Below are 10,309 nucleotides of genomic sequence, written 5' to 3'. Positions count from 1 at the left end.
AGGTTGATAGTTTATTTATTGAGGAAGAGTCAATCCTTCTTTTCTCACTTCAAGATTGATCATCTCGAGCGGAAATTTAAGAATAAATAAGTTTTAAGCAAACTTGTTTAGTCGTCTTTTTCAAACTATGTTTCATTCATATGATAGAATTTTAATATGGGTTTAAATAAATTGGATCTTGGCGGAGGCTTCCGGATAAATACTTACTTTCTTTTATCCATATTGCTCCATAGATAGCAAGTTTTAATTAGTATAAAAAAAACTAAACCAATGACTATTCATGATTCCATCCATATTGGATCAATTCTCTATACCACTTTGCAATGAAAAGAGGAATGTTTGTTATGGTAAAACTTCGTTTAAAACGATGTGGTAGAAAGCAACGTGCGACTTGAAGGACATGATCGATTGTGGATTTTGCTATCCATCATTTTCCATAGTAATGAAAATGCTCTTGGCTCGACATAGCCTGTTCTATTCGTTCCGAACCAAATTTGCGCTGGGTTTAAGTAACATAGTACACGATGGAGCTCGAGAGGACAGAATTTTTTTTATCAAGGGAAAGAATCTAGGGTTAGTGAAAACTAATAAATTAGGCCAACTTTGTCAGTCTATCCTTAATATAGAAATAAATCGAAAGGTTAAAATAAGAAGAAAGTCCAATAAAAGTATATCAGAATCAATCCCTCTTATTAGATTTCTATAGAAGAGATAAATGCTTTATCGAAGGAAATAAGAAAAAAGGGTATGTTGCTACTCTTTTGAAAGAAAAAAATAGGAATTCCCGAAGTAATGTCTAAACCCAAGGATTTCACAAATCAAAGATAAAGGATTCCAGAACAAGTAAACACAATTTTCAATTGTCTCAACAACAGAGTTGGATTAGAATAAGGAATAAAAGTCAATTCGTTCGAAATGAGACAAAGAAAAGAGTTTAAAGACGACTCAAAAATTTTGGAAGGATTTTGCCTTCGAAGTTTGTCAGGCAAAAATTAGCCCACTTGAGTCATGAGTATAAATGAAATTTGTTTTTTCTGTAAGGAAATTAATGCACGTCATAGTCTAATTTCTATTATTATCGACAGAAATTCGAATCATTTTCTCGAGCCGTATGAGGAGAAAACCTCATATACGTTTCTAGGGGGGGGCGTTGTTTATCTACATCTATCCCAATAAGCTGTCTATCGAATCGTTGCAATTGATGTTCGATCTCGAAGAGAAGGAAGAGATCTTCAAAAAGTAGGTTTTTATGATCCGATAAAGAATCAAACTTGTTTAAATGTTCCAGCTATTCTCTATTTCCTTGAAAAGGGTGCTCAACCAACAAGAACTGTTTATGATATTTTAAGGAAGGCAGAATTCTTTAAAGAAAAAGAAAGAACTTTGAGTTAATTGAAGAACTAAATGAATCAAAAAATAGGATAGGAGAAGATTATTAGTATTCCTAGTTGTCTAATTATTTAGACACAATTTACCTCGTTTTTAATCCTATTTGGATTTATATTATATCGTGCCAATCCAACATAAGCCCCTATTTTATTTACTTTTTCTATCTAATTTGTTTTCTTACCATTGTATTTCCATTGACAAAGGTCTATTGAACAAATAGAATTTGTAGATAGATGGGTCTCTTTATCCTCACTCCATATTCAATTTTTTCCGCCTACACTTCGCTCAAATGGATAAGGGTGTTCCTCTTGCATGTATTCTCATACAATATAATATATATTTTTTATAATATATATTTTTTGTTAATAAAAATCGCTAAAAATAAGGAGAATTTGGCCATCGTGATTAGGGTCGCTCTTTTTTTAACTTTACTTTAGTGGAATTTCACCGGACCTGTTCGTTTTGGCATTTGAGTGTTTTTCATGGTCGATAAAAAAAATCTTTTGATGTCTTGCTAGTTCAATGTTTTGACAGAAGCGCGCGGTGTAATTCCTTTGATTTTTTGGATTTCGATCGTATCTAAGATCCTTTTTTTATCTGGGTTGCTAACTCAATGGTAGAGTACTCGGCTTTTAAGTGCGACTATGATCTTTTACACATTTGGATGAAACAACAAATTCGTCCAGACTCTTGGTAGAGTCTAGAAGACCACGACTGATCCTCAAAAGGTAATGAATGGAAAAAATAGCATGTCGTAATAAAATCAATCTTTTTTGAATGGAATCCAAAATTACGATTTTCTGGGTCTAATGAATAAATGGATAGAGCCTGGCTCCAATTCTGGTAAAATAAAAAGCAACGAGCTGAACTTCCTAATTGGAATGATTCCCCGCTCTAATTAGACGTTAAAAATAGATTAGTGCCGGATGCGGGGAAAGGTTGGGTTTTCCTATGAGTGGACCTTTATTTTTTCTTTTTTTTTTTTAGAAATCCTAATTATTCTTGATTATGGATTGAATAAGGATGTTATGGATTGAATGTGTAAAAGAAGCAGTATATTGATAAAGAGCTGTATTCCAAAGTCAAAAGAGCGATTGGCCTGCAAAAATAAAAAACTTGTTCTGTTCTTTTTTTTTTAATTAGAACAAACATAAACTAATTGGGTAGAAAAGGAGCAGAAAAAGATCTGTGGATTAGACTCCCCTTTCTTTCCAGGGTTTGTATTAAAAATGCAACACCCTGTTCTGACCATATTGCACTATGTATCATCATTCGATAAACCGAGAAATGCTTCTTCTCTCTGATTCAAGTAGAAAATACAAATGGAAAAATTCGAAGGGTATTCAGAAAAACATAAATCTCGTCAACAATACTTTGTCTACCCACTTCTCTTTCAGGAATATATTTATGCATTTGCCCACCATTATGGATTAAATGGTTCTGAACCTGTGGAAATAGTTGTTAGTTGTAATAACAAGAAATTTAGTTCACTACTTGTGAAACGTTTAATTATTCGAATGTATCAGCAGAATTTTTTGGATAACTCGGTTAATCATCCTAACCAAGATCGATTATTGGATTACAAAAATTATTTTTATTCTGAGTTTTATTCTCAGATTCTATCTGAAGGGTTTGCGATCGTTGTGGAAATCCCATTCTCGCTACGGGAATTTTTTTGTCTGAAAGAAAAAGAAATACCAAAGTTTCAGAATTTACGCTCTATTCATTCAATATTTCCCTTTTTAGAAGACAAATTTTTGCATTTGGATTATCTATCACATATAGAAATACCCTATCCTATCCATTTGGAAATCCTGGTTCAACTCCTTCAATACCGTATCCAAGATGTTCCATCTTTGCATTTATTGCGATTCTTTCTCAACTATTATTCGAATTGGAATAGTTTTATTACTTCAATGAAATCCATTTTTTTTTTTCAAAAAGAAAATAAAAGACTATTTCAATTCCTATATAACTCTTATGTATCAGAATATGAATTTTTTTTGTTGTTTCTTCGTAAACAATCTTCTTGCTTACCATTAGCATCTTCTGGAACTTTTCTGGAACGAATCCACTTTTCTAGGAAGATGGAACATTTTGGGATAATGTACCCTGGTTTTTCTCGGAAAACCCTATGGTTCTTTATGGATCCTCTTATGCATTATGTTCGATATCAAGGAAAGGCAATTCTTGCATCAAAAGGCACTTTTTTTTTGAAGAAGAAATGGAAATGCTACCTTATCAATTTCTGGCAATATTATTTCTGTTTTTGGACTCAGCCGCGAAGAATCCATATAAAACCAATTAGCAAACTCTTGCTTCGATTTTATGGGGTACCATTTCAAGTGTACAAAAAAGTTCTTTGTTAGTAAGGAATCAAATGCTGGAGAATTCATTTCTAATAGATACCTCGAATGAAAAAATTCGATACCATAGTCCCCGCTACTCTCCTCATAGGATACTTATCAAAAGCTCAATTTGTACTGGATCGGGGCATCCTATTAGTAAACCCATTTGGACAGATTTATCAGATTGGGATATTCTTGATCGATTTGGTCGGATATGTAGAAATCTTTTTCATTATCATAGAGGATCTTCGAAAAAAACGGACTTTGTATCGACTAAAGTATATACTTCGACTTTCATGTGCTAGAACTTTAGCTCGTAAACTAAAAGCACGGTACGAACTTTATGCAACGATTGGGTTCGGCATTTTTAGAAGAATTTTTTATGGAAGAAGAGCAAGTTTTTTCTTTGATGTTCACCAAAAACAACTCTTTTTTCTTTCTGTGGATCACACACTGAGCGTATTTGGTATTTGGATATTATACGTATCAATGACCTGGTCAACCCTCTTAATTAATCATTAGACGAAATTAAGAAACAGGAAAGGGTTGATAAATGATCAAGAAAAAACTTTTTCTATTTTTCATTCTGAAATGTTCTTTTTATTATAATAAAGAGTAGGTGAATCAACTTACTAATTAAAAAAATTAGTAGAACTTCCTCTTTGGAATAGAAATTGGCTATTTCTACATAGGGAAAGTCGTGTGCAATTAGAACTTCCTCTTTGGAATAGAAATTGGCTATTTCTACATAGGGAAAGTCGTGTGCAATGAAAAATGCAAGCACGATTTGGGGAGGGATTTTTTCTCTATTGTAACAAGGAAGAATTATCTACTCCATCCGACTAGTTCCGGGTTCGAGTCCCGGGCAAACCCATATAGAAAAGACCCATCAAAGTTTTTCACTTTGACTCACTTCATTTACAAATACAAAATTATTGGTTTGGTTAATTTAGTTATATGGATAGCTAATCTTTGGGCTGACTTGGTTGACATTGGTATATAGTCTATGTTATACTGTTAAATAACAAGCCTTCTATTATCTATATTCTAGTTAATACGTGTGCTTGGGAGTCCTTGCAATTTGAATAAACCAAGATCTTACCATGACTGCAATTTTAGAGAGACGCGAAAGTACAAGCCTGTGGGGTCGCTTCTGCAACTGGATAACTAGCACTGAAAATCGTCTTTACATCGGATGGTTCGGTGTTTTGATGATCCCTACCTTATTGACCGCAACTTCTGTATTTATTATCGCCTTCATCGCTGCCCCTCCAGTAGATATTGATGGTATTCGTGAGCCTGTTTCTGGTTCTTTACTTTATGGAAACAATATTATCTCTGGTGCTATTATCCCTACTTCTGCGGCGATCGGATTGCACTTTTACCCAATTTGGGAAGCTGCATCTGTTGATGAGTGGTTATACAATGGTGGTCCTTATGAGCTAATTGTTCTACACTTCTTACTTGGTGTAGCTTGTTATATGGGTCGTGAGTGGGAACTTAGTTTCCGTCTGGGTATGCGTCCTTGGATTGCTGTTGCATATTCAGCTCCTGTTGCAGCTGCTACTGCTGTTTTCTTGATTTACCCTATTGGTCAAGGAAGCTTTTCTGATGGTATGCCTTTAGGAATCTCTGGTACTTTCAACTTTATGATTGTATTCCAGGCAGAGCACAACATCCTTATGCATCCATTCCACATGTTAGGTGTAGCTGGTGTATTCGGCGGTTCCCTATTCAGTGCTATGCATGGTTCCTTGGTAACCTCTAGTTTGATCAGGGAAACTACTGAAAATGAATCCGCTAATGAGGGTTACAAATTTGGTCAAGAGGAAGAAACTTATAATATTGTGGCTGCTCATGGTTATTTTGGCCGATTAATCTTCCAATATGCTAGTTTCAACAACTCTCGTTCTTTACACTTCTTCTTGGCTGCTTGGCCTGTAGTAGGAATCTGGTTCACTGCTTTAGGTATTAGTACTATGGCTTTCAACCTAAATGGTTTCAATTTCAACCAATCTGTAGTTGATAGTCAAGGTCGCGTTATTAATACTTGGGCTGATATCATCAACCGTGCTAACCTTGGTATGGAAGTAATGCACGAACGTAATGCTCACAACTTCCCTCTAGACTTAGCTGCTGTTGAAGTTCCATCTATTAATGGATAAGGTTTTTCTGCTAACATATAAGAATTTTTGAAGACAGAAATACCCAATATCTTGTTCTAGCAAGATATTGGGTATTTCTGTCTTTATTTTGAATCTTTTTTTCTTCTTAATCTTTCTATTCAGAATTCAGTTAACGACGAGATTTAGTATCCTTTCTTGCATTTTCATAACTCGTGAAATGCCGAGTAGGCACGAATTCCCCCAATTTGCGACCTACCATAGGATTTGTTATGTAAATAGGTATATGTTCCTTTCCATTATGAATCGCGATTGTATGGCCAACCATTGTGGGTAGAATGCTAGATGCCCGGGACCACGTTACTATTGTTTCTTTCTCCTCCTTCATATTGACCTTTTCTATCTTTGCCAATAAATGATGAGCTACAAAAGGATTCGTTTTTTTTCGTGTCACAGCTGATTACTCCTTTTTTCCTTTTTAAAGAGTGGCATTCTATGTCCAATATCTCGATCGAAGTACGGAGGTCAGAATAAATAGAATAATGATCAATGGAAAAAAGAAAAAAATCCTTTAGCTGGATAAGGGGCGGATGTAGCCAAGTGGATCAAGGCAGTGGATTGTGAATCCACCATGCGCGGGTTCAATTCCCGTCGTTCGCCCATCGCATTATTGCAAATTCCAAAAATGCAATTTTCCATATTCCTAGTTACGTATTTACTTACGGCGACGAAGAATAAAACTATCGCTATATTTTTTCCTTTTCCTAGTTCTTCTTCCAAGCGCAGGATAACCCCAAGGGGTTGTGGGTTTTTTTCTACCAATGGGAGCTTTCCCTTCACCGCCCCCATGGGGGTGGTCCACAGGGTTCATAACTACCCCTCTTACTACGGGGCGTTTACCTAGCCAACACTTAGATCCGGCTCTACCCAAACTTTTTTGGTTCACCCCAACATTACCCACTTGTCCGACTGTTGCTAAGCAGTTTTGGGATACTAAACGGACCTCCCCAGATGGTAATCTTAAAGTGGCCGATTTACCCTCTTTTGCAATGAGTTTCGCTACAGCACCTGCTGCTCTAGCTAATTGCCCACCCCTTCCACGTGTGATTTCTATGTTATGCATGGCCGTGCCTAAGGGCATATCGGTTGAAGTAGATTCTTCTTTTCTCTCAAAAAACCCCTTCCCAAACTGTACAAGCTTCTTCCAAAGCATACGGCTTTCTAGATGTATATGACGATCTCTAGACAGATGGATCTTATATGAATCATATGATGAAGTACCACATGAGTGGATATATAGGAAAGGAATCCAAATCTGCCGAATCGCTCATGTTATGATCTTCTACATCCTAGGTCTCTGCGTTCCGTCATCTGGCTTATGTTCTTCATGTAGCATTCAGATCGAATGACTCTATGAAATTACGTCGATACTTCCACATATTATGGGTAACGTAGGAGACATCCCTATTTTCCCCCGGGGGTCTTAATTACCACTGCTTAGCTTTCAATTTGCCTCTGACCATCAAATTAAATGTGAATAACCCGTCCTCCTCTCTTTGAAACAAGGGGCGCTTCCGGTTCTGTGCGTGCTTCAAACAATTTTGTCTTCTCCATATTACCATATCTCTAGAGCCAATAATTTTCTATGAGGAACTACTGAACTCAATCACTTGCTGCCGTTACTCAACAGTTTTCTGTTGAGGTCTATCCCGTAGAGGTAGTCAAATTGGATCAGTGATCGATTTCTAGGTTTCGTCGTAAACCTAATTGGTTACTTCCAATTACGTAAATCAATAGTTCAAACCGCACTCAAAGGTAGGGCATTTCCCATTGATATAGGAACTTTTGTACCAGAAACAATAGTATCTCCAATTATAGCCCCTCTGGGATGTAAAATATATCTCTTCTCACCATCCCCATAGTGTATGAGACAAATGTATGCATTTCGATTAGGGTCGTATTCTATGGTTACGATTCTACCAGATATGTCTTTTTGATTCCGTCGAAAATCTATTTTACGGTATAGGCGCTTATGACCTCCCCCTCTATGCCTTGCGGTAATGATTCCTCTGGAATTACGACCTTTACCACAACGGTGCCGTCCATGGATCAAATTATTTCGTGGATTGGATTTCACTTGCCTGTCTACGGTTCCCTTGCGTGTGCTCGGGATAGGTGTTTTGTATAAATGTTTCGCCGTATTATTAAGTATTCTCCTTTAGTTTTTTTCTCTATCTAGAAGTGGAATAGAATAACCCGGTTGAAGGGTAATGATCATACGTCTGTAATGCATTGTATGGCCCAGAATAGGTCCTATTCTTCTACCTTTTCCAGGTAGTCGATGGCTATTCACAGCTACCACCTTAACACCAAAGAAGAGTTCGACCCAATGCTTTATTTCTGTCTTAGTGAATCCCGATTCGACATTAAAAGTATATTGATTCTTTCCCAATAAACGAAGACTTTTTTCTGTAAATACTGCGTATTTGATTCCATCCATAAATCGACTTTCCCTCCTATGCTCTGAGTTCCAGTATCGATAAGAATTCGAGTTCTTATTGTTCTTATGTTATGGTATGAATATACCATACCAATTCGTTATGTATGGATGATGGATGAGATTCCATGGATAGAGAGCCAGTTCCAATAGACTTATGGAATGTTCCCGTTCGTGTGCATCCAGCAGGAATTGAACCCGCAAATTTACCAATTATGAGTTGGGCGCTTTAACCATTCAGCCATGGATGCTTAACAGGGATCATCGTACATCGTAAATAACCAATTTTCATATAGAAAGACATATCATAGAAAAATGAAATCGAAAATATTCCGAGATGGCAAATATTCGGAGATGACTATGAAAACACCTCTCTGGATCCTCGAATTGAAAGAGAGATTGAGAGGGATCAAGAATCCTAATTCTCGCTATTTGGAATGGATCCAATTCTATTGAGTCTGACTCATAGTGATCATTTCTCTTTAGCAAAGAATGACCTTGGTTATCAAAGGATTGAACAACCGGGATCCATTTACTTATGATACCTAGTTGGCATTGATAACAAGGATCTAATGAATTATGAGTTTAATAGATCCTCTTTAGCAGAAAGACGTATATTCCTTGCTCATTATCAGACAATCACTTATTCCCAAACCTCGTGTGGGACTAATCGTTTTCATTTACCATCTCATGGAAAACCCTTTTCGTTCCGCTTAGCCCTATCGGGTATTTTAGTGATAGGTTCTGTAGGAACTGGACGATCCTATTTGGTCAAATACCTAACGAAAAATTACGATTTTCCTTTCATTAAGGTACGAGGGCTTCTTATTCCACAAGAACGAAAGCACCTTTTCATTCTTTCATATACTAGGGGTTTTTACTTGGAAAAGACAATGTTCCATACTAAAGGATTCGGGTCCATAACCACGAGTTCCAGTGCACTAGATCTTGTAGCACTTAGCAACGAAGCCCTATCCATTAGTATTCCACATAAGAAATCCATTCTAGAAAAAAATACAATTAGATTAGCTCTTCATAGACAAACTTGGGGTTTGCGAGCCAAGGTAAGATCGGCTCGGGATCATGGGACCCTTTTCTATCAGATAGGAGGGGCTCTTGTACAAAATAGACTTACTAAGTAATAACCCCATAGAATCTATCTATATAAAGATAAAGAGGCAATCGTGTCAGGAAGCGGGTTTTTCTTTGGCCAAAAGGTACTTCGAACTTGGAACGAGCATGAAGAGATTAACGAGACTTCTTTCTCTTTTGAGTTTTTCTGGCGGACCTGCCGCGCAAGATCTTTGGTCTTCCCCTGGAACCGATGAAAAAAAGTGGATCGCTTCTTATGTACTCGCTCAGAATGATTCTTCTCTATCTATAGTTCATGGCCTATTAGAAGTAGAAGGTGCTCTGGTGCAATCCTTACCGACAGAAAAAGATTGCAGTCAGGTTGATAATAGTCGAGTGACATTACTTCGTCGGTCCGAACTAAGGAATCTGTTAGAAATGTTTTGAAATGGATATTGTTCTCTCTTTGATCAGGGATTGCTATATGAAAAGAAGTGGAGTTTGAAAAAGGGAACGGAATGCTCAAACCGGAACTGCTAGAGGAACGAATTTTCAATAGCATAACTTGGGCTCCTAGAATATGGCGCCCTTGGGACAATCTATTTGATTGCAGGGTTTTGTTCCGAAGCAAAGATATCCGCGGAGGCCGGTTCGTTCGTCCTATTCTGATATTCAGGACCAAGAGGTACTGGATTCTCTTTCGGATAGGCCCTGAAAGGAGAAGAAAGGCTGAAATGCCAACGGACCTCTGTCTATTCTCTAATTCACCCGATCCGATAGTACCCGTTTTTGGAACGTCCAGTGCCAAAGTCACTGAATGGGTAAGTCACCAATCCAATCCCTTTGACAAATCGGATGTCATATTAGATATCATATTCTAT

This window comes from Triticum urartu, unplaced genomic scaffold (genome assembly GCF_056163025.1).
Source record: "Triticum urartu cultivar PI428250 unplaced genomic scaffold, HENAU_Tu73 scaffold1, whole genome shotgun sequence".
NCBI lineage: Eukaryota > Viridiplantae > Streptophyta > Magnoliopsida > Poales > Poaceae > Triticum > Triticum urartu.
The sequence above is the reverse complement of the archived record's forward strand: the minus strand, read 5'-3'. Positions refer to the sequence as shown.